Below are 23,732 nucleotides of genomic sequence, written 5' to 3'. Positions count from 1 at the left end.
CGCCGTGCGCAGCCCTGGTTCCCACCTGCGCCTCCCCTTCCACACTTCCCCACAAGCGGAGGGAGGCAGCTTCCGCCTCAGCCAGCCCAGAGAGGGGCTTCCACGCGTGGCGGGCTGAAGGGCTCAAGCGCCGCCAGAGTGGACGCCGAGGCCGAGGAGGTGCTGAGAGGGAGGGCTGCTAGCACTTTGTCTCCTCTCAACAGGGATACTTGCAGGGACAGGGTGTCTGCTCCTTGTTCTGTAGACCTCAAAGGTGAGTCCTGAGGCTTCAGGGTCACTGGCCTCCTTTTAGGGAGCCACAACGCCTTGTCTTTGTACTTCAGGAATGATTACGAATCTCTGCAAGTAAAGCAGCAGAATGCCATGTCCTCTCCTGGTTGCCAGGACGTGTTCCTTGTGGTATGTTTGCCGGGTCTGTCCTGCAGACCCTGACTGAGCGACAGATGAAAGGAATACTCAGACACAGATATGCAGTGAAAGAGCGGCTAGGGGACTGCCTGATGCTGCTCGCTTTTATTCAGTACAGACCTAATGCCGAAAACCTGGAGCCAACCCAGTCTGTGGGTAATTAACATGGTTGTTCCCCCTTGCAGGGAGCAGTCTCGCCCAAGGGTGACCAAAGGTCGGTTTCCGGAAGTAAACAAGCTTATGTAGACAAACCCCCTACATTCCCTTGTACCTACTCCTCGCCCTCTGCCTCAGGGTAAGAGAATAGCTGCCTTCAGCTTATCCTCTCCAGGAGCTTTGCAGAGCCTTCTGACCTTTCAAAAGGTCTGCTTCTTTCCCATAGCTTCTCCCACCACTCTGACCGATCTCCTATATTTGATCTCACGTGTTTAACAATAACTTCTTAGAGCTGGGTCAGAAAGTATGCAGCATGCACCTAGCACTCCTAATACTGTGCCCATGATGGGCATTGCTGATTGTTCAGAACATGTTGGATGAGCCTGAGTCAGCCTAAGAATCTTCCACCCAGCGCACCATGGAGATGCTATCAGTTGGTTGGCGTTGCTCTGAGAGGTGACATTTCTTTGTGATTCTGGGTTAGAATCATGTTGTTTGTCATCCGAGACAGGGAAACCTAACACATTATCCGCCCCCAGGAAGATCCCATCATCATTCCATGCACCTTGAGTCCTGGGAGCTTACTTTAAAAAAAGTGACTGACACATGAATGCAGGTCTCCAAACAGAGGGGCGGCAGGATGAGGAGCCAGATGAAGAGAGTCAGGGGCCTGGGGCTGCTTGGCTTGGATGAATCTGATGGGAGGTGGGGTGCATCCAAGTGTCCTCTGCTGATGAAGAACAGACTTGTTGCAAGGGGGTAGGTGTGTGCTGTGTAAACAGACACCTCAGAATCAGGACCTCAAATAATAAATAGGCAAGAATAACAGCTGAGTTTGCCCAGCTCATCACAATTTAAAATCGGTTTTCAAAAAGTTAAGAGCATGGCTTTCATAGTATGCAGAATCAACACACATCAAAGATTTATTTACTCATTTATGAAAGAATCAGCAAAATGACAAACTTAGTTCAAAGAATATTTTGAGGCACTGAGTAGATATAAAACTGGTTAATGTTTCTCGGGGCAATAAAAAGCCATAAACTTTGGGGATTTCTTTTTTATCAGACAGAAATTATTTGCATCCTTAACAGAAAAGATCTCCAAGTTACCATCTAACTTCATAAGGTTTGAGTTATTAATCAATGGTAAATAGAAAAGACAAACAAATATATGTTTTGCCAGATAATTAAGTAGTTCTTGGTAAACCTGGCAAACAGTGCCCCAGTGTGACTCTGAAAAGACATGCCTGCCCATCTTTTTGCCTTATTTCCATGTTTTAGGTATTTTTGTAACATATTTATTCAATAAATATGTATTGAGCTCCTATGATGCCCCAGAAACTCTTTTAGATCCTGGAGATATAGCACTAAACAAAACAGATGAAATTCTTGCTCACATGGAAATTGTATTCTAGTAGGGGAGACAGACATTAAGTGAAACAGAAAAATATATCGTATGGCAGATGGTGGAAAGTGTTAAAAAGTACTGTGTGGTGTTTACAATTTACCCATTTATGAAGGAATTTGCAAGATGATAAACTCAGTTCAAAGAACATTTTGAGGCACTGAGTAGATTTAAAAGTGGTTAGTTTCTCAGGGCGATAAAAAGTGATAAACTTTGGGGATTTCTTTTTTAGGTATGGTAGTAAAATAAAGAAGATGCTATGGTTTGCATGTTTGTCCCCTCCAAAACTCATGTTGAAATGTAATCCCAAAAGTGGCAGGATGAGAGATTGGCCCTTTAGGAGGTGATTGGGTCATGAGAGATCTGCCTCATGATTGGATTAATCCATTCATGGAATGCTGATTAATATGCTAACGGGTTAATGGATTGGGTTATCATTGGAATGAAATGGCAGGCTTTACAAGGAGACGAAAAGGGACTTGAGCTAGGATGCTTACCCTCCTCACCGTGTGATGCCCTGCCCTGCCTCAGGACTCTGCACAGTTCTGGTAAGCAAGAAGGTTGTCACCAGATGTGCCCCCTAAACCCTGGATATTTTGGCCTCCATAACTTTAAGGAATAAATTCATTTTTAAAATAAATTACCCAGCTTCAGGTATTCTGCTATAAGCAACAGACAGAGACTAAGACAGAAGGCTTTACTGGAAGGTGGCATTTTAGCAAAGACCTAAAGAAAGAAGGCGAGAAAAACATAGAAATATCTGGGGAGAACATCCTAGGTAAAAGGAACAGCATGTGCAAAGGCCCTGAAAAGCAGCAAGCCAGCCAGTGTGTTTGGAAAAATTTTCTCTTATGGAAAATTTCAAAGATATGTAAAACTGGGGCTAATAATACAATTAACCCCTACTTACCCATTACCCAGCTTCAACAACTATCAACATTCTGCTGTTCTTATTTCACCTATTTACCCATTTTTTAAAAAGTGTACTTTAAAGCAAATTCCAGGGTTTATATAATTTTGTCTGTAAATCTTTCAGTCTGTATCTCTAAAACGAACATTAAAAAACACGACTATCAGGCCGGGCGCGGTGGCTCAAGCCTGTAATCCCAGCACTTTGGGAGGCCGAGACGGGCGGATCACGAGGTCAGGAGATCGAGACCATCCTGGCGAACACGGTGAAACCCCGTCTCTACTAAAAAATACAAAAAACTAGCCGGGCCAGGCGGCGGGCGCCTGTAGTCCCAGCTACTCGGGAGGCTGAGGCAGGAGAATGGCGTAAACCCGGGGGGCGGAGCTTGCAGTGAGCTGAGATCCGGCCACTGCACTCCAGCCCGGGCGACAGAGCCAGACTCCGTCTCAAAAAAAAAAAAAAACAAAAAACCACGACTATCATACCATCCTCCTACCTGACACAACTAATTTTTCATATCAAACAATATTGATCATGTTTAATTTTCCATGATTTTCTTTAAAATGTAGTTTTATAACTGATTTGTTCTAATCAAGATTTGCACATTGCATTAAAAATAAATGTATCTTACATTTCCTTTAATTTACAACCATTTCCCTCCCCCATTTAAGAATGCATAGTAATTTATTAAACAGAGTGGGCAATTCATCTTGTAGAATTTCCCACCTTCTGGGTTTGGCCAATTACATCCTTGTGGTGTTATTTAAAAATCCTCCTCTATTCCCTTTATTATCTGTTGACTGAGAGCTTGGCCAATCAGAATCACTTGAACGAGCTGATTACACCCCCTCTTTCTGAAATGTTTTCTTCCCTTGAGTCTGTACACACTGTTGACTTCCAAATTTATATTTCTAGCCCAGACCTCTCTCCAGTACTTCTGCTTGCTACTGTGTTTTTCATAACTTTCTGATTTTTTTTAGTATCCAACGCTAGAAAATACATCCATTTCAAGAAAGAGACAAATTATGAGCTCATATTGATAATTTCATTTCAAAGTAAAGGGCACAGAGTTTTTATTTAACATTTTAATTTTATGCTTGTTTCTCCTTTACACTGAAAATCTTAGTTCCCAATGACATTAATGTAATTATGTATTTACTTCCCATATATATGTTGTATATAATTGTTTTATATATACATATGTGTATATATACTATTGCTAATGAAATGTCTACTGAATGATGTAAGTTTTCTCTGTGTTTCTTTTGGTCCTTGGGATACAGGACTTATCCCAGTAATGATGTATAGTCAAAATACTATGTACCAGTGTCTGGTACCTTAATTAAAGGATCTCTCTGTCTGCTGCATTGAGAACAGGTGGTAGCAGGACAAGAACATCAGCCTGGAAGCCATTTGGAAGCTCTTTAGTAATTCAGATAAGAGGTGATTTTGGCTTGGATGGTGATGGATGATGCTGAGAAGTGGGTGGATTCTGGATATGTTTTGAAAGTAGATCCCATGTGATTTGCCGTGGGCTAATACATGGAATGTAAGAGAAAAAGAAGAAACAACAATGCTTCCAAGATTTTGGGGCAGAGGTGCTGAAAAAAATGAATTTCCATTTATCAGAAAGAGAAAGACTGTGGTAAAGCAAGTTGGGAAGGAAGCAGCAGCTCGGTTTTCCACATTCAGTAACCCTCCCTTATCTAGGGTTTCACTTTCTGCAGTTTCAGTTATCCATGGCCAGCCACGGTGTGAAAATATTAAATGGAATATTCCAGAAATAAACAAGTCATAAGTTTTAAATTGAGCCCTCTTCTGAGTTAGCATGATGAAATCTCATGATGTCCCACTCTCTTCTGCCCTGGATGTGAATCATCCCTTTGTCCAGCATATCCATGCTGCATATTTTACCTGCCTGTTACTTGCTTAGTATCCATCTCAGTTATCTGATTGAAAAAGCAGTACATATACACAGGGTTTATATGTACTATCTGCAGTTTCAGGCATCACTGAGGGGCTTGGAACATAACCCTGGCAGATAAGGGAGACTACTGTTTTAGTGGAGATGTTGATCAGAAGACTGGTTCATATGAATATGGGGGTCCTGGAGAGAGGTCTGGGCTGGAGATATAAATCTGGAAGTCAACAGTGTATGCAGACACAAGGAAAGAAAACATTTCAGAAAGAGGGGGTATAATCAGCTCATTCAAGTGATTCTGATTGGCCGAGTAAGATGAAGATTGGAAATTGACCAATGGATTGGTGACTTGACAAGGTCAGGTTGGGAGGAGTGGTAGTGATGAAAGCCTATGTGGAACAAATTCAAGAAAAAAATGAGAAGAGAGAGGAATTAGAGACTGTTGCGCATAGACAACTCTTGCAAGAGGTTTTGCTGGCCAGGAGAACAGCAATACAAGTGAAGTAGTGGCTGGATGTTTTCCAAAACATGCAACTTAGTTTTCATAGAAAAGAAATGGTTTTTCTTTTTCTACTTATTCAGTTTTGTGCACAATTTAATTAAATTATATAAGTAAAAACCACAAGCATGAACATGTTTATAAACAGGTAAATAAATAACAAAGTAGATAGAAACAAAAATTCTCAGGTGTGCAAAAGAGTAGTTTATTAGCTGTGTAGAAGATAGAAAACTTGCTTTTATAGAGGGAATGAATAGTGTTGATTAGTGTAGTGAGTCAGTTAAATAGGTATCAGTTGAATTTTTGAGGCAATAAGTACATTTAGAATTGGCTAGGTATTATTCTTACCATTAAAGGAAACTCTTAAAAATAGATCAGGTCAGAAAACTACCAAGACAGTTTTCTTAAATAAGGGGGTGGTGGAAAAAAATGGATGTAAGATGCTGAGAAAAAAACAGGAAACTCAACAATAGGTGAAATCAAGAATTAGTTTCGTGTGTGTGTGTGTGTGTGTGTGTGTGTGTGTATTTCACAGAAAGGTGCTGAAAGGGGAGGAATGGTTATATTCACAGATTTTTGTGGCTGATCTTAGTAGGGAATAGGAGATTATCTTTTTTCAGCAAAATATTACCAGCAAATGTCTATTCTGGAAAAAGAGGATAAGAATCTTGTATTTAAATACCAAAAAGGTGAAAATTGAGGTCAGAAATTTAAAGACTAAATGTAGCAAGATGCTAACATTCTTGTTCCATCTAATAACTCTTCTTTTTAAAAAATTATAAAAGTAAAACATGCCCATTGGAGAACATTTGGATGAATACAGAAGTATAGAAAAGAATGTAAAATCTCTTAAGCCTCAAAGTAGAATTCTAAATAGTGGAGAAACCCACAATTTAAAAAAATAAATAAGGAGATCCACAAAAGGAAGATATATACCTGCTTAAATGGATGGCCTCAACATAAGTAGTCTTATAGATATAATTAATTTTTTTTCTATTACGTGATATTTTTAAAAACTGCTAAGCTCAGTTGTCTACTCCCTGTTGGAATATATCAAACATGGTGCATCCACATTGTGGACAGTTATTCTACAGTTTTAGTCTTTGGATGTTTTGAAGCAATTAGCTAAGTTTGATTTGAAGAGACATTATAAATTTCCCAGGGCATATTTTCCCTGGTTATGATCCATATTTGCCTTGATATTGTCCAAATGTTCATTTTCTCTTATGACTGTCAAGCAAATATTTTAAAATTATTTGTGAATTTGGCACTTGATAGATGAAATATTGTGAAATTATGAATAAAACTGCTTCATTGATTATCTTGGTTCCTAAGAGAGATAGTATATGAGTTAAATTATCTCTAGCAGTGTCTAAGTTGGGAGTAATTAAATCTCCATGGGAATTCTTCAAAGGCAAAAAAGGACTGAAAACACCTTGTTGAAACTGAGAGAGATTTAAAACCACACACAAAAAAATCTAAGATTTGGTTCATTGTTCACGTTTTGGGGACTTGCTTTTATGTGTTAATACTTCCAGATAAAATTTTTTCAAAGGTACTTTTGAACCCTAGGAGCTGAACATATTAATTTATTTATCTCTGAAAACTGCACACTTTGTATTTCCCAGGTCTGGCTTTCTTCATTTTTCCTACTTGAGGGAACTCCTTTTTCTCCTTCAATATCTTCATATCCTCCTTCAGTGCTTCTCAGTCAATATCTCCTCTCAATTTTTCCTTTTTAAAATTAAAAATGTTAAATTATTAACATTTTAAATACACTGAAATGTTCATGGAATAGTAATACAAATACCCATTTACCCACCACACAGAGTTAACAGACAATAAAAATTTGCCATATTTGTTTTACATCTTTTTTCTAGTTTTTAAAGAAATAACGTTACAAATAAAATCAAAATACTCCTTCCCCCAATTTCCTTGTCTCTCTCAAAGAGGCAAATAATGCTACTTGCTTCTCTTGTATCTTTTTAGAAATATTCTCTGCATATATAAGCATATATCCATGTATTTTTCCACACATAGTATCTCTTCCATGTCTTACTTTTTTCATTCTACAATGTATCTTGATGATCAGAGTAGCTTTGTTTCATTCTAATAATTATATAGATTCCACTTTACAAATTTACTGTACTTTAGACTTGTATCTATGAACATTTAGATTGTTTAAAGCCTTTGGCAACATTACCGACAATGCTGCAATGAAATCTTTCTGTATGTATACGTACGTGGATCTGTGTGTAAGATAGAATTCTGGAAGTAGAATTGTTAAGTTAAAGCATATGCTGCTTGCAATTTTGAAAAAATTGTCAAACTTCTCTTCACAAGGCAATTATCTTCTTGAGGTAATGAGAACTCCTATTTCCCCGTACCCATGCTACATAGAGTATCTTCAAATGTTCTGATTTTTGCCGGTCTGATAAGGGAATGTTACCTCAGTTTAATCTTTATTTGCATTTACTATGTGTTCTTGCCTTGTAGAGTGAACTTTACTTTTCCAGCTAACAATATATTGTTGGGATTTTAATGACATCACTTTTGAGATTTACCCCTGCTAACATATAAACTCTAGTTCATCAATTTTAAGTGCTATATGGTATCCTATTGAATGACCATACTACTCACTTATTTATTATTATCTATTTATTAATTAGTCTTTTATCTTTTTTGTCAGTTTTTGCGGGCATGAACAATGCTAAAGCATACATGTCTACTTGTGCATATGATTTTTTCCCAGTGTGTTTAATAGAATGACTAAGGTAAAATGACTAAGGTTGTGAGATGTGCCATCTTCACCTTTACTGGGTATGCTAGTGTGCTGCAGCTGCCGTGATAAAGTACTGCAAGCTGGGTGGCTTCAACAATAGCAGTGTACTGTCTCACAGTTCTGGAGGCTGGAAGTCTAAAATCAAGTCAGGAGGGTCAGTGCCTTCTGAAGGCTGTGAGAGAGAATCTGCGTCATGCCCTCTTCCAAGCTTCTAGTAACCTCAGGCATACCTTGTCTTGTTGATGGTGTTGTCCCAGTGTCTTCATATTGTCTTCTCTCTGTTTGTGTTTGTCTCAATGCCCAAATTTCCCCTTTTTTTAAGGACCCAGTCATATAGGATTAGGGTTCACCCTAATGATCTCCTTTTAACTTGATCATCTGTAATCTTACTTCCAAATTAGGTCATATTCTGAGGTACTGGGGATTAGGATTTCAACATCCTTTGGAGGGGGGTAAAATTCAATGAATAACAACAGGTATACTAATTAACATGCTTTTGGCTGCAACTAACAGAACACTCAACTGAAAAGGTTTAAAATATATTTTAAATTTTAAACAAATGTTTTATAGAGATGAGGTCTGACTGTGTTGCCCAGGCTGGTCTCAAACCCCTGGCCTCAAGCAATCCTCCCACCTTGGCCTCCCAAAGTGCTGGGATTACAGGCATGAGCCATAGAGCCTGGCCACTTTAAAATGTTGACACACATAACAAGACATCCAGAAGTGGGGTGGTCATAGGGTCGGTTCAGCAGCACAGTGATCGCCGAGGCTCTTTCCTTCCACTCTTCCATCTCCCTTGAGTGGCTTTCAGCTTCTTGTCACAAGACGGCTGCATTATGCCCTCATATACCTGGAACAGAGGGCAGGGAGGGGGGCAAGAGCACACCCCCATTTCAAGTCTCTTGAATAACATATTTCCCAGCAGCCCTCTTTCAACCTTCTCTAGGCTTCTCCTTAAATTTCACTGGCCGGAATCGAGCCACATGGTTACCCAAAGCTATAAAAGAGGCTTAAGAAGTGAGAATTTGATATTTTGAATCATAATAGGAGACATGCTTTGCCAATAGGAAAGAAGGGTAAAAGAAATCTTCTGGAGTGAGGGAACCAACTGCATCTGCCACATTGCATATGGCCAAATGGTCACCAAATTTGTTATATCACTTTATTTTCACAAAAGCGGTGTAAGGTCCTCATTGCTATTCATCCTCGTTATCATTTGGAATTCTCAAAGAAAAAAAAAAAGCCCATTTCCTTGTTGTTTTATCTTTTTAATTCCCTGATCATTAACACAAGTAATTATCTTTTTATGTGTTTATTTGTCATTCAGGTCATTCTGTGAAAAGCCTGTTTCTGTCTTTTGCTTGTTCTTATGTTGAATTGTCTCTTTACACGTTCAGGATAATCGTCTGTCAGTTATGTGGACTGCAAATATAGTCTCCCAGTCTATGGCTTAACTCTTGACTCTATATTTATCATGTCCCTTATTTACTAAAGATTTAAATATGATCAAATTTATGTTTTCTTTTATGGTTGTGCCTTTTGTATCTTATTTAAGAACTGATTTCTTTAATGTGAGATCACAAAAGGGTTATATATATTCTAAAAATGTTAAATGTTTGCTTTTCATAGTTAGATCTTTGATCCACTTGGAATTTTTCTTTGTGTGTGGTGAAATTAGGAAGCCCATTTCATTTTCCCCCAGATGGATAGTCAGTTGTGTGAGTACTGTTAATCAAATAATCCATCCTTTATCGAGGGCTTTCGGATGCCACTTCCACTGCATCTTGTGTTTCTTTATGTATGTCAGTTTATTTCTGGACTCTCCAATCTGTTTTATGGTCTGTTTGTTGCTATACCACTGCCACGTTGTTTAAATTACTAATGCTTTGATATCCAGTAGAACATGTCTGCTTTCTGTTACTGGAGATAAATTTACATTTTTAAGAAGTTTATATAAATGGAATACATATCATGTACTCTTTTGTGTCTGAGTTGTATGTCTTTGTCATGATGTTTTTGTGATTCATCCATGTTGTTGTATGTATTAATAGCTTGTTTCTTTTTACTTTTGAGTCTATTGTGTGTATATATCACAATTTGTTTATCTGTTTACCTGTTGATAGACATTTGGCTTGTATTCACTTTTTGGATACAATGAATATAGGTTCATTGAACATTAGTGTACAAGTTATTGTATGGACATACTGACAGAGCAGGAGCACTGTCATCGGACAAACACTGCCACTTTAAGTTCCAGCTCCATTTTTAGCCTCATGCATCTCAAGGAAATCACTTCTCTTCTAACTACAAGTAGCCAGAAAGAGCAAACAGTAAAACACAGATAAAACAGCTCAGGCACAGAGGGAGGTGGGAGAAAAATCTCTTGGGTAACTGCCAAACTTCACCCTCATACAGTGGGCCCCAGTAAGACAGTGGGCGTTAATAAACACATTCTTTTCCCTTCAGGTGCACTAAAATAGGGAAGCGAAAAGCAGACTCGGGGGGTATGCCTGCAGCTACAGAAAATGTATAAAAACAGACACACAACTCTCCCTCCCAGATAAGCACAACCAAAAACACAAAAGCAGTCCAAGCTTCTAATAAATTCTCCCAGCCTAAATCCTTAAAAACTCTTAGTCTGTAAGAGAGTGTGCCTCTTACCTAGCTCGGCCAAGAGCTCCTTACGGGTTTTCTCTAAAATAAACCTGTCTTAACTGGCAAGCTACCTTTCGTGTTTCTTTCCTCTTTCTTTAATTCTTACACATACGGTTTTATTTCTCTTGAGTGAACACCCAGAAATAGAATAGCTGAGCCATATGGTAGATAAGTTGATTAACTTTTTGAGAAACCATCAAACCATTTTATAAGGCAATTGTATAGTTTTACATGTGTAGGATCAGCGTGTGGATATTCTGGTTGTTCTATGTCCTTGTTAACATTTGGTATTGTCAGACTTTTACATCTTAGCCATCTAAAAATTTATAATGTTATTTTATGGTGGTTGTAGTTTGCATTTCCCCCATGACTAATGATGCTGAGGATCATCTCATAGGCTTTTTGAAGTATGTGTTCAAATCTTTTGCCCATCTTTAAAAATTAGGGGTTTTTTTTTGTACAAATACTTGGAAATTAAGCAACATACTCCAGAATGACCAATGGGTCAATGAAGAAATTAAGAAAAATAAAAAAACTTACTGAAAAATGATGAAAACATGCCTACCAAATAAAAATGGATACACAACGTACCAAAATCTATGGAATACAGTAAAAGTAGTACTAGGAGGAAAGTTCATAGTAATGATTGCCTACATCAAAAAAGTAGAAAGATTTAAAACAAACGACAGTGAACCTCAGGAAACTACAAAAGCAAAACAACAACAACAGCAACACCCCCAAACTCCAAATTAGTAGAAGGAAGTAAATAATAAAGATCAGAACAGAAATAAATGAAATAGGTTGGAAAAGTAATACAAAAGATCAACAAAATGAAAAGTTGTTTTTCAAAAAAAAATTGACTAAGCATTACCTAGACTAAGAGAAAAGAGGGAAGAACCAAATAAATGAAAAAGGAGATGTTACAATTGATACCACAAAAATATAAAAGAACATAAGAGACTATTATGAACACCAATAAATTGGAAAATCCAGAGGAGATGGATAAATTTCTGGGCACCTACAATCTACCAAGATTGAACTAGGAAGAAATACGAAATCCAAACACAGCAATAACAAGGAGGAACCTCAATAATAATATTTATTAAATAACAATAAAATGTTTCCCAATTAAAAAAAAAAAACAACTCACGACTGGATGGCTTTACTGCTGGATTATACCAAAATTTAAAAAATAACTACCAATTCTTAAACTATTCCAGAAAATTGAAGGGAAGAGAATTCTTCCAAACTCATTCTATAAGGCCAGAATTAACCTGATACAAAACCAGACAAGGATACAACAACAAAAAAATAATATTGCAGGCCAGTATCCCTGATGAACATAAATGGAAAGTTCCTCCACAAAATACTAGCAAACTGAATCCAACAGCACATTCATAAGATTATTTACTAAAACCAGGTGGGATTTATTCCAGGGATGCAAGATTGGTTCAACATATGCAAATCAATAAACATAATACATCCCATCAACAGAATAAAGGATAAAAATCATGATCACCACAATAGATGCAGAAAAACAGTTGATAAAATTCAACATCCCTCCCTGATAAAAACTCTCAAACAATTAGGTTTAGAAGAAGAAACGCACTTTATCTTAATAAAGGCCATATGTGACAAATCCACAACTAACATTGTACCGAACAGGGAAATGTTGGAAGTTTTTTCTCTAAAACTGGAAGAAGACAAGAATGCTTACCCTCACTACTCTTATTCCACGTAGTACTGGAAGTTCTAGCCAGAGCAATTAGGCAACAGAAAGAAATAAAGACATCCAAATTTGGAAGGAATAAGTCAAATTGACCATGTTTGCAGATGACATTCTCTTATATATAGAAAAATCTAAAGACTCCACCCAAAAACTCTTAGAATTGATATACAAATTCAGTAAAGTTGTGAGATACCAAATCAACATACAAAAATCAGTAGCATTTCTATACACCAATAATAAACTATCTGTAAAAGGAACCCCACTTATAATAGCTACCCCCCCCAAAAAAAAAACTCACCTAGGAGTAAATTTAACCAAAGAGGTGAAAGATCTCTAGACTACAGAACACTAATAAAAGAAATTGAAGAGGACATAAAAATTGGATAGATAGACTACGGAACACTAATAAAAGAAATTAAAGAGGACATAAAAATTGGATAGATATCCCATGTTCATGGCTTGGAAAAATCAATACTGTTAAGATTCCATACTACCCAAAGCAATCTACAGATTCAATGCAATCCCTATCGAATTTTCAATGGTATTTTTCACAGAAATGGAAAAAAAAAAAACCTCTTAAATTTGTTAGGAACCATAAAAGACCCCAAATAGCCAAAGCAATTGTTTGTTTTATTTTATTTCATTTTATTTTTGAGACAGTCTCCCTCTGTCACCCAGGTTGGAGTGCAGTTGCATGATCTCATCTCACTGCAATCTCTGTCTCCCGGGTTCAAGCAATTCTCCTGCTTCAGCCACCTCAGTAGCTAGAATTACAGGCATGCACTACCATGCCCTATTTTTAGTAGAGATAGGGTTTCACCATGTTGGCCAGGCTGGTCTCAAACTCCTGACCTCAAGTGATCCACCTGCCTCAGCCTCCCAAAGTGCTGGTATTACAGGCGTGAGTCACTGCTCCTGGCCAAGCCAATGCAATTCTGAGCAAAAAGAACTGGAGGGATCACACTATTTTACTTTAAAATATACTATAATGCTATAGTAAAACAGCATTGTGTTGGCATTAAAGCAGACACGTAAACCAATGGAACAGAATAGAGAACCCAGAAATAAATTCACATATTTATGGCCTACTGATTTTCTACAACAGCACTAAGAGTATAAACTGAAGAAAGGACACGCTTTTTAGTAAATGTTGCTGGGGAAACTGGATATTCATATGCAGAAGAATGAAACTATGCAGAAGAATGAAACTGGAGCCCCATCTATCATAATATACAAAAAGTAACTCAAAACGAATGAAATCAAAGACTTAAATGTAAGGCCCCAAATGAAACTACTAAGAGAAAACGTAAGGGAAATGTTCTGAGCAAAGATTTTCTGGATAAGACCTCCAAAACACAGTCAACAAAGGCAAAAATAGACTAATGGGATTACGTCAAACTAAACATTTCTGTGCAGCAAAGGAAACAGTCAGCAGAGTAATGTGACAAACTACAGAATGGGATAAAATCTTTGCAAACCATTTCTCTGACAAGGAATTAATATCTAGAATATACAAGGAACTTAAACAGCAAAACGTCAAATAATCTGATTTTTAAAATTGGCCATTGATCTGAACAGATGTTTCTCAAAAGAAGACATAAAATGGCCACTAAGTATTTGAAACAGTGCTCTGTGTGACTAATGATTAGGGAAATGCAAATCAAAATCAGTGAGAGATTATCTCACGCCAGCTAGAGTGGCTATTATCAAAAAGAGGAAAAAATAGCTAGCAAGAATGCAGATAAAATACAACTTTAAAAAAATTCAGCTTTTACTTTAGACTCAGAGGGTACATGTGCAGGTCTGTTACAAGGGTACGTTGCATGATGATGAGGTTTCAGAGTATGACTGAACCCATCTCCCAGGTAGTGAGCATAGTAGCCAATATGTGGTTTTGCAACCCTTCCTTCCTCCTTCTCTCCCTCCTCTTATACTCCCCAGTGCCTAGCATTGCCATTTTTATGCCCATGTGTACCCAATGTTTAGCTCCCACTTATAAGTGAGAAACTGTAGTATTTGGTTTTCTGTTTCTGTGTTAACTTGCTTAGGATAATGGCTTCCAGCTGCATTCTTGTTGCTGCAAAAGACATGATTTCATTCTTTTTATGACTGCATGGTATTCCATGGTACATACACACCACCACATTTTCTTTATCCAGTCGGCCATTGATGGGCATCTAGGTTGATTCCATGTCTTTGCTATTGTGAATAGTGCTGTAATGAACATATAAGTGCATGTCTTTTTTTTGGTAGAATAATTTATTTTTCTTTGGGTGTATACCCAGTAGTGGGATTGCTGGGTTGAATGGTAGTTCAGATTTTATTAACAGTTCTTTAAGAAATCTCCAAAGTGATTTTCACAGTGGCTGAACTAATTTACATTCCCACCAACAGTGTATAAGCGACAAAGAAAATTCTCACACAGGAAGGAATGTAAATTAGTACAGCTATTATGGAAAGCAGTATGGAAGTTCCTTAACAGGCTAAAAATAGAACTACCATATGATCCAGTAATCTCACTACTGGACCTATATCCAAAGAAAATAAAATCATATGTCAAAGAGATACCTGCACTCCCATCTTTACTGCAGTTTCATTTATAATAATGAAGATATGGAATCCACCTAAGTGTCTATCAACAGATGAAGAGATAAAGAAAATGTGGTATATATAGACAATAGTATGCAGCCATAGAAGAGAATAAAATCCTATCATTGGTGGCAACATGGATGAACCTGGAGGACATTATGTTAAATGATATAAGCCAGGCACAGAAAGACAAGTTTCATATATTCTCACTTACATGTGGGAGCTAAAGAAGCTGATCTCAGAGAAGTAGAGAGTAGAACAGTGGTTACTAGAAGCTGAGAAGGGTAGGGAGATAGAGGTTGATCAATGAATACAAAATTATATATAGATAGGAGAAATAAGTTTTAGTTTTAGTTTTCTATAGCATTGTAGGGTGACTATAGTGAACAATAATTTATTGTATGTTTTTTTTTTTTAAGAAGTACCACTATTTTATGCATTCTATGAAGGTAACAATTATGATAGCACAAATTTAGTGACAACTTGCAGGATAAAAGGAGAAAAAGTACTACTACATTAAATGTACACCAATGTTAAGAGGTATCCTGATTACAATATGAAAATGTGAGAAAAATACACCTCAGAATGAAGGAAATACTACAATTGTTCTTTCAAACCACAATCCTTTTCTTCCCCCTTAGAATGCAGTCCCCTTGTGGCATGAAGTCCAGCTTGAAGAACATCACTTTAACAAACTATAAGACCGATTTCTAAGATGTTCAGTAAAACACTTACAAATAGCAATAAGATATTAAGATTGTATTAAATGCTGTAAATTCGGACACAAACTAAGCCTGTAAGGACTTTTCTATAACCCTTTCCAGCCTCTAAATCATACTCCCTGGAGAATATCACTCACCTTCTAAGTCACGACTATAAACAAGTTTCTTAAGTCAAACAGAAAACAATATTTAAATGGAAAACCTAAGCTGCATCCATTTGCTACCCAAGTTCTTCTGACACGCAGAAATCAATTTGAAAATATTTAAGAAAACGTTAGCTTCAATCAATCCCCTTGTCATCCTTGTTCTTCTGATACATGGATAATTCATTGTATGACCTGCTTTATTTCACTTACTCATTTATAAAATAATACACCCATCCAATGACTATTTCTAGAGCCATATCACGTCAAGCATTGCTTTAGGACAAAGATATAGCAATAGTTAAGGACCTATATGCCCCTGACTACACTAAGGATACCTGTGTCTCTGCTTTCCAGGGTATCACATGATCCAGGTATCTCTCCCTAGTATGGTCAACGAGGAATAAATAAGATGCATTTCTTGGTTAGAACTGTTGAAGCTTACATCTGCCTCTTCCTAACCCCTTCTCAACCAACCCAGCTTAATTCTAGCACAGTATGCAAATCATGCCAAACATGACTCCATGCAGAGAACTATCAAAATGACACCACAGTGTATCAACCTTAACTGATTTTAAGGGTTCTTAGTTTCTAAGATTCTCAAGCAGATCAGCATAATGTCCTAAAGGTAAATAAATCATTCTTGCTACCTAAAGAAAATGTATCCCATATTCAGATTCACAGCACACAGTCTGTATTCTGATAGAAGTAGTTTGAGATAACCACCTACGTGTGGTGGTTCCCAAACTTGGCTACATTTTAGAAAGCCTGGAAAACTTAAAAATCACATTGTTCAAGTGCACTCCAGTAAGCAGCCAAGTTTGAGAACCACTGATGCAGAAACCTTGGGAAAGGAGCTGCTTTCCAATGATCTATGGATTAAAGGTACACTAACATTTCCTTCCACCATGAGCAGTGAGCTTCCTGAACACTGCTTCACTAAGAATTATTATGGACCTACTTGGTATTTAAGGGAAGTGTCAAATGTAGGGGAGAAAGCACAAACCTGAACATATAGAGGGCCAAATATTATCTCAAACTAAATGCCAGAAAATAAAAATAATAAAGCTTTAAAATTTTATCTCAAAGTTTGTTAGAAATTGATGTTATCAAGAGTTAAGTTCCCACTCCTCAGTATCTGAAAAGTAAGAGACAGAGGGAAAATAACAACCCTCAGGCTGGCTTGTGGAGGGTTTTTGTTTGTTTACTACATCTGAAAAGAATGCATATACAAAGAATTGAGACACGAAAAGCATTGGTTCAACACTAATGAATCTACAAGAATTAGGATTGGGAAGGTGGGAAAGATTACCTCAACATTTTTAAAAATTGGAAACTGCAACCAAAATAAGCTGATAAAATCCCTATTAACACTTATTAAGAGTCTTCATTAAGACCCTTTCCATGATTTTTATTCAACTAGAGAGCCTCACCTGGCTGCTGTAGTGTTCCTCATATGCAAAACAGAAATAAGGGGATTCCCCTGACTGGTCCCCATGTTGTTAAGTGTTCTTCCCACCCCCACCCTACCCCCAGCTTCTTAATGAAGCAGGCCTCCATCCTCCTAACTTGAGAAGATGTGAATCATTCCACAGATGTCTGTCTTCTAGCACCACCCCTCGTATTTCCTCTACATACCAGGTCTTCAGCTGCATTCTAGGAACACCATATACTACTGAGCTGCAAATCTATGCTAAGCATATAAGATAATGACTGAGAGGGAAAAATTTTTTTTTAATTACAAACTCAATTCATTTGGTGCATTTCAAAGGTGCAATACTTTTCTTCATTTATCAGTGAAAGAAGTTAGAAATCAACTTCCCCAAAAAAACAGTGAATGGCAAACAAATGTCCTTGAAAGTCACAGTCACATATAGTGTGTCCTAGAAAAGAGGAGGGGCAAGACAGGCTCCACCCACTTTCATGAGCTTCATCAAATACTGGATCTACTCAAGGGTGGAGAGAAAAGGCAACTTTCAAAAAAGGAGTATGTTATTAAATGAGGCATTTACTATACTCCTTCCTAAGAGCACCAGATGGAGAACATGTTTTCTAAACTAGATCTAGGAAGTGGAATGTGGAATCAATCCATCCTCCCCTTAAGGGCTATCCACTGGTTAATGAATTAAAAAAACAAGACTAAAAAACAAACCCCACACACACTCCCCCCCCAAAAAAAGGAGAAAAAAACCAAAACAAAACACTAAGATGTGCCAGATGTCTCCAGAGTGGAACCAGGGAGCAGCTTCAACAATTCCAATTAGTCTGTTACAGTCATCCACAAGCATGCCTTGCTTTTAAACAAAAACAAAAACAAAAACAAAAAAAACCTTTTTTTTTTTTTTGAAACAAAACAGAAACTAGTACTAATCACTTTTCTGACAACACACAATTACTCAAAGTTAACTAGTACTGGGAGGGGAAAGGGGGGCCATACCTATGGGCCTTGCGTGTGGGTAGGTGCAGGGCATTTGTCTTTATTGCAAAAAGGAATTTTAATTTTTAATCTTTAGTTTGATTTAAACATTGCTTTTAGTATGATGCCGACACCAGCTGTGCAGAAAGGGCTCTGGAGAGATGGTCATAGCAGCACACACCTGCGGCTCTTCGGTTCTGGAGGCTCCAGGGCAGCCAATATTGCTTCGTCAAATACATTCTTGAGGCCTTTCTGTGTAAGTGCAGAACATGCCACATACTTGACAGCCTTCAGGTCACGGGCCAGCTTTTCAGCAGTCTCTGGAGGGATAGGCTTCTGTTTGTTCTTGGCAAGTTTCTCAATAGTTGAGGGGTCATCTCTGAGATCAATTTGAGTCCCAACAAGCAAGAAAGGAGTCTTTGGACAGTGGTGAGTTATCTCAGGCACCCACTTTTCTTTCACATTTTCAAATGAAGATGGAGAGACCACTGGAAAACAGACTAGAAATAACATCTGTTTGTGGATAACTCAGCGGTCATAATCTGTCATCATCCTCTGGCCCTGCAGTATCAAAAAGCCCAAGAGTATATGGTTCTCCACCAGTCATAACTGTGACAGCATAGTTGTCAAAAACAGTTGGTACATATTCCGATGGAAATTTGTTTGTTGTGTAGGATATCAGGAGACATGTTTTACCAGCAGCACCATCGCCCACAACAACACACTTAATTGTCTGCATTGCTGAAATAGTTTTGTATCCACTTTAAATATTTCAAATCTGATGTTGACCTCAGCTTCTCCACCGGGGCGTATTGTATGTTTTCGAGTACTGAGAGGAGAAAATTTTGTACATTACCAGCACAAAGAAATGATAAACCTTTGAGATAATGGATATGCCAATTACCCAAATTCGATCATTATGCATTGCATGCATGTATTGAAATGTCACCCTTCACCCCATAAATATGTGTAATTACGTATCTTTAAAAGTGATAAGAAAAACTAGTTTTTTTGATGTTATTATTGACTTGTAGGAAGCTTATATGTTCTAAAAACAGGTCCTTTCTCAGATGTGTACTAAAAATATTTTCTTTCATTTTGTGACTTACCTTTCCATTTTCTTTAATGGAAACTTTTAAAAACTCTTAAAAAGCAAAGTTTTAAAAAAAATCTAGTTAAGGTCCAATTTGTTATTTTTTTTCTTATATGGCTTGTGATGCTTATTCTGCCTAGAGTGTTCCTGGGATGTTTGTGGAGTTAAGTCCCTTGCTTGCTTCAATTCTTTACTCAAATATGTCCCCCCTATTTAATGTCAACTGTCCACCATATTTAATGCCACCCTATTTAATACCACTGACACCTCCTCCCCCATCACTCTTGACATTCATTCTAGTCTATTTTACCTTTTTCCCATAGAACTTATAAATTTCTAACATGCTTTATAACTTACATATTAATTATGTTTGTTGTTTATTGTCAGTCTTTGTTCCAGTAAAATGTAAACTCCTATAAGGACAGAGACCTGTGTTTTGTTCACTGTTATACCCTAAGTTCTCATAAGTGGTTCTAGCACCTAGTATGTGCTCAATAAATATTTGCTGGGTTGATGACTTCTAAGCTAATTAATGATTTCTAAGCTTTCCTTCAGCCTGAAGAGTTTTCTGATTTTAAGATTCTACTTAGATAATCCTAATTGTCTCAGTGACGCTCACCAATCACTCACTTCTCCCACAAGGTGGCAGTCTTTACCTTAAACACAAGTTCTGATAGCCTTAAATTTGAGAATTAATAGTTTTTAACCTGCTTGTTTTCTTTGAGCCCAGACAGCCTGCTCTATGGGAATTGACAGCTGTAAAATTCAAAGGATGAATGTAATTACCCTGCAAGATCTGAGTGCTTTTAGGCAAGAGGATTGAGGGTGTGAGAGTTTTCCTGGAGAGGAACACATTATGAAGGTGATGTTTTTTAATTGACAGGGATTTTGAGACATAGTTGCTCTTTGTGAGAATGGTACAGATTTAGAGAGAGGTGCCAGCATAGCACTGTGACACCTGAAGTAGGCTGACAACAGACAAACTGGATGTAACCACCGAATATATCTGTGTTTTCACCGCTTCCTGCCCTGTGCCCTCTTGCCTGACTCACTTTACCCCAGTACTGGGGAATAACTCTGCCCTATTCTGGTCTTGAACCTTTTGTACCATCTAGGGGAATGAGAACTCTTGGAGTCTCAGATCCTCATTTCTGTTAGAACCAATCCTATTCTGCGGGTAGGGCCATGATTGTAAATTTCCTGTGGGAGGCAGCATTGCTTTGCAAAAAGAAAGTTTGGCATGTAAGGCAGCTCTGCCACTTGGACAAGGTAATAAACTTCTCTAGCTTTAGTCTCTTTATTTCGAAAACAGGGGTGGTGTTGATACCACGCCCATGGACTAGTGTGAGATTTAAATGTGGCAGGTGGTGAATGCTCTTTGGTGATCATGACTTTTCCTTTCTCCTGGTAGTGCTGCCTCCTCCCTCTGAGCACCTGGAGTCAATCCACCTTGGGTAGGTCAGAGAAGGTAGAAGGAAGTGGTAGGAGGTGAACTTGAGGGAATGATGCACAGGGGGATAGGGTGAGTGAGAGGTCTGGGATCTGTTGGCAGGAGCAGAATGGTAGGAAAGGGGAGAACATGACATTGATCTTGAATCTTGACATTTATGCCCAGCCTATGCTGTGTTGAGCCTCAGGTCACCGTTTGAGGAGGTGAGCAGAAAACTGCTAACAGATGAAGACTTGTCCAGTCTTCCAGGATAACTTTCATCAGTGGGTTAGTTGTCTTGTTCAGAAGGTGATCACGGAGCTTTGGCCAAGCATAAACACTGATTATGGCAGTCTGATTGTCATAATCCTTTTGATTCTTAGATATCCCATTCAAGATTGTATTGTCAATGCCTCCGCAACCTAAAACCACCAGGAACACACTGTAATTGAAAAAGATGGGTTTGTTGCTGTCTGCAAGAAGGGAGGACACTCAGCATAGGGACCCATGAGGGTAGGACAGGTTTTATCTGATGACATTAGAAGGGCTTACTGAGGATTTGGGCTTGTTTTAGGAGATGTGGGGGAAAGGTTCAAGGAGGCTGGCTTTTCCTGGATGCTGCTAGGAAGTAGGGGGATGGTGGTAAGTCTGCGGTAGGATGTTTAAATAAATTTCCTCTACTGGGCTGCAAGAATGAGAAGGCTGAAGCTGTAATAAGTAAAGAAGCGGCAGTCACTCCTATCAGCTGTGATAAAAGGATGTTTGGCTGTTACTTTGTGGTTTGGATGCCGTTTTTGCTTGTGTTCACATCATGGCCTATCGTGGTGACAGACCACGTACGCAGTGGCCTTGTCTGATGCTAGTGTCCCACGGAGTTGATTATGCTCAGGTGGAGAACACTAACGCCCAGCTGTGGGGACCAGGCCAGCTCCTGAGTGTCGGGGGGCTGCACTGCTTTGTCATTACCAACATCTCCACAAACAATACAACCCGTGCATGTGAGGTCCCAGAAGGAAGGAGCTAAAACAGCTAGACTGGGATCACTTTACTCAATTTGAGGAGAGAGAGAGAACTCGAGGGAACCAGAGGAAGGCAGGTGAGCTGGTCTAATCTCCTTTTCTATTGGAGCTCTAGGCAGATAGACTGAAAATATTTGCTAAAACAAAGAGATCCATCTCTAGAATACCCTTAGCAGGATGTCCTTGATTAAAGGATTATTTCTGAAAACTAAATTCAGAATCCGTGAGGCATGATTCCCTGGAAGATCACGTAAACTGTACAATTCTCTCTGAAATAAATTGGAGACTTCATCCCTTAGATCCCTTTGACTGTGTGAGGACCCCACAAAACCTCACTTAGTGGCCATATTCATTCTTCTGGGCCTGAAAGCATGTGTCCCATGCAGGAAGGAAGGCAGGACCAGCGGGGCTTTGCAGGTCGTGCCATTCTCTCATTCTCTCTTTGCTTCGTTTAAGCCTCTTCATTACCTGTCTCCCTGACGTTATTCGTACTGTGATTCTGGGTATGTTCTGTGATTCTTGTGTGATTTGGTATCCAATTTTGCTTAAGGATGCAAGGAAGTGTTTGGGGAGAAAGCTGTGTTGGAAGAGGTCTGTAGTCCTAGCCTCCCACTCCACTCCACATTTCACATCATTAGACTTCAGTACATGGGTCTGGGGCACCAACATTGTCTTACCTGGTTACACAGTGTGGTCTTTATCTGGATGAGGGATGCGAAAGGATACATCATGGCCAAGAGACCTGGGAGAGGCACAGAAATAACAGGTGACCACCAAGGGTGCTTGGACCTGAGATGTTCCCATTTCCTAAGACCTTACCTCCAAGATTCTCCAACATTTGGTATAGTTGCCCAGGCAATTTAACAAGAAAATCAAAGTTTTGTCATGACCCCCATTGTAATATATGCTTATCACAGAAAAATTGAGAATATAAGAAGGAGAATAGAAGATCACAAAACAACTCTATACTACTGTCCAGCGATAGCTATTCTTAAAACATGGATTGATCAGTGTGGGGTGATTTCTCCAAGTTTTTTTGTTTTGGACAGAAAATCATTGACGATGCCCTGGTTTTAAGGTATTAGGATGAAGGAATTATAGTTGAACAGTTCAAAATGATGTTATGAATTACTTTCAGATTTGTTTGCTTGATTGCATTAGCCTTGTCTGGGCTTTCTGGTAACTATTTGGTTCCATCATGGTGGCTGGGTCAGGTGGCTCTGGAAAAACAGCTATTTAAAAAAGCTTTTCTTTCTCTAAAAATATTGTAGAGGGCTCCTGTCTGTTCTTGGAAGCAGTGTTTGGGATGGCCTCTTGGGAGGCTGTCTGATGAAGTGTCTAAGAGTATGTGGTCTGGACTTGGACAGTACAAGATGCAAATTCTGGCTGGGATATTCTAGTTGTGGAGTGTTGGGCAAGTTATTTGGTCTTCTGAGTTTATAGGTAAACTGGAGATAATAGGTTTGTGTGAATGAGGACTCAATGAGATGCCTGTAAGACGCTTAGCCAGATGGCTACGTGAAGAAAGCACTTGGTAAATGTTAATTGTTGTGATTGTTAAAATTGTTACAATGATTAGTCATTGCTGATTGTTGGCTAACTGGTTGTAAGAAATGGAAGTAAAGTAAGGCAGTAGCAGCAGAGGGAGGTGGTGGAGGGAATCAGGAGACACTTGCGGGTTCTGGTTCTGCCTAAGTGCTGGGGAAAACTCAGTTGAAAAACTAGTTGTCTAACATTTAACAGCTGTGTGACCTCGGGCTAGTCACATTTCCTTTGTAAACTTCCTTTTCCTCATTTGCGAAATGAAAGGGTTTTATCAGGTTACTTGTCATCACCACTAGTTGACCATTAGAATCA

General features: G+C 38.5%; 1 protein-coding gene and 1 pseudogene across 2 annotated transcripts in view; one reads left to right on the top strand and one right to left on the bottom strand.

Moving 5' to 3' along the window:
- CD38 (CD38 molecule) overlaps positions 1–23,732 on the top strand; it is a 68,657-nt gene that overhangs the window by 5,022 nt on the left and 39,903 nt on the right. The gene's annotated exons all lie outside the window — the stretch shown is intronic.
- Positions 18,500–19,135, bottom strand: LOC105542528 (annotated as a pseudogene). Its single transcript, XR_001006480.1, has one exon. The product of XR_001006480.1 is annotated as a cell division control protein 42 homolog pseudogene (transcript).

This window comes from Mandrillus leucophaeus, unplaced genomic scaffold, assembly GCF_000951045.1.
Source record: "Mandrillus leucophaeus isolate KB7577 unplaced genomic scaffold, Mleu.le_1.0 Scaffold261, whole genome shotgun sequence".
Lineage (NCBI taxonomy): Eukaryota > Metazoa > Chordata > Mammalia > Primates > Cercopithecidae > Mandrillus > Mandrillus leucophaeus.
This window is presented reverse-complemented; position numbering and strand designations above follow the sequence as displayed.